The following is a 2,012-nucleotide window of genomic DNA, read 5'->3' on the forward strand; positions in this document are numbered from 1 at the left end:
GAGACTAGTTAACAAGAAAGAAACAGTTGCAGTGAGTTACTTGAGGATGGAGACTAGTTAACAAGAAAGAAACAGTTGCAGTGAGTTACTTGAGGATGGAGACTAGTTAACAAGAAGCTGGAATGGAAGGAGCATAAGTGGTTTGTGACAGAAATGAAAATGGAAATAAATGTGAAGAAGGGTTAGTGTGCTCCTTCAGCTCAGTTTCCTTGCTTTAAAAGTAAATAAATCAATCAAACTTTATTGAAACATGACAGTATAATACGAACTGCAGTCACCTCAGCTACTAAAAAATACTATCAGGAAAAAGAGCACATAGGAGAATAGCCAGGAACAGTGGCGGCCATTATTGGTAAAAGGTGGTACCTATAAAATTTCTTAGTCCTAATGAACCTCTGATTATTATTTTGGATTAAAATAGATTTTCGTATGATGATAAATTCCTAATTTTATGAAGGTATACTCAGGTTAACAAAAATTAAATTAGAGATGCTTTTTTAGACAGAAGGGGGATATGAGGGCTCCCAAGGATAGATTGCATAATGTTTACTAACTTTAAATTTTTAAATGCTAATGAAGCAGGGACCACAGCTGCTGAAAGGCATTGGACTGTGAAAAAAAAAAAAAACTGAACTGAATCAGCCTGTATACAACAAGAATGTTTTAACATCAGAATGGAAACCAAGGAAGGTGTTATGACTGGGCCACAGTTATGCTTATGTGTCTCCAGGAGATGAAAAGTGGTGAAGAAAAAGATGCAGAAAGACCTTAAAGTAGAAGGCTGCCCCTCTTACCTGGAGACAGCTAAAGAAATTATCTGGTGAGGGAAACAATGGTTTGACTGGCTGAGAAACCTGGGAAAGCTACAACTCTATTTCTTGCTATGCTGTCCATGGTAACCGTACAGGTAAAAAGAATCAATCACACATATGGGATCTGTATTCTTAATCCTCTAATTTGCATAGGAGTAATTTTGGAAGCTATGGATATCCTACTGGCAGTTAATGGCTCTTCTCGGTCCTTATGAAAACCAAGGACCTGCTGAGCATATGGCAGAGGGTAAGGAAATCATAAATTATACCATGGAAGTGTAAGTAATTCCTATTTGTATGGGTAATGGAACTCAATATCTAAATATAACTTTCAGGTATAGCTGCCTATGTTTAATACTACACAGGATTTTTATGTGTTTTATATATGGTTCATGCATCTGGTTTTAGAGGATAGGAGATTCATGTCACCAGATCCATAAACCTGCTGTTTTGTGAGATGTGGGTTACAACAAGGAATCTGAGTGTTTACATTGGCAACAATGTGAAAGTGAGAGCCCTTGGGTGCTAGATAATATCTACCATGGAGAAGTTAATTGATTGGAACCTGAATGGCTTCCCTCAAGGCAAGTATTCTCAGAAATGAGGTGGCAATGGTATAGTTTGAATGAAACTGTGGAAATCAGTTCTACTTTGAATAACCTGTTCAATGGCATGGTGTTGAAATGGCAAGCTCCCTTTTGGAATCTGGCAATTCAAATTAATTTGTGGAAATTAGTAAGTACCTTTTGACCTCTTAAAGCATGGTAAAGAAAGTAGAACATAAATAATAGTAAATATACTTTGTCCTTTAGCTTAGATCAGAATAACCTTTTGGTAGCATGTGTTCTGTTACCTTATTTGTCACCTCAGAAAGGGCAAGGCCAGTTTTCTAGAAGCTAGTAAAACTGTTGAGGCCATGGCAAGACTCACGTGTGATGATTCTAGTACAGCAGCTCACTGAAAGAGTGCTCATAAGAACTTGTCTCATGATAGAACTGCTCATTGCTGTACTTATGAGAATGATTATATCAACCGCTGCTGCACTACAGCTGAACTGGTACATTATAAAAAAAATCAAACCGAGTTGACCTTCATCAGGCGATGAAAGGAGAAGGAGACCCACGTTGGAGCACCGGACAGAAATCTCAAGGTCCAAGTCAGGAGCAGAAGGAGAGAGAGCACGAGCAAGGAACTCAGGAC

General features: G+C 38.2%; 1 protein-coding gene across 1 annotated transcript in view; it reads right to left on the minus strand.

The window, feature by feature from the left end:
• The window catches only part of LOC101989557 (cytochrome P450 2C70-like), a 29,389-nt gene that overhangs the window by 18,285 nt on the left and 9,092 nt on the right, over positions 1 to 2,012 (minus strand). The gene's annotated exons all lie outside the window — the stretch shown is intronic.

The sequence above is a fragment of the Microtus ochrogaster genome, chromosome 8 (genome assembly GCF_000317375.1).
Source record: "Microtus ochrogaster isolate Prairie Vole_2 chromosome 8, MicOch1.0, whole genome shotgun sequence".
Classification (NCBI taxonomy): domain Eukaryota; kingdom Metazoa; phylum Chordata; class Mammalia; order Rodentia; family Cricetidae; genus Microtus; species Microtus ochrogaster.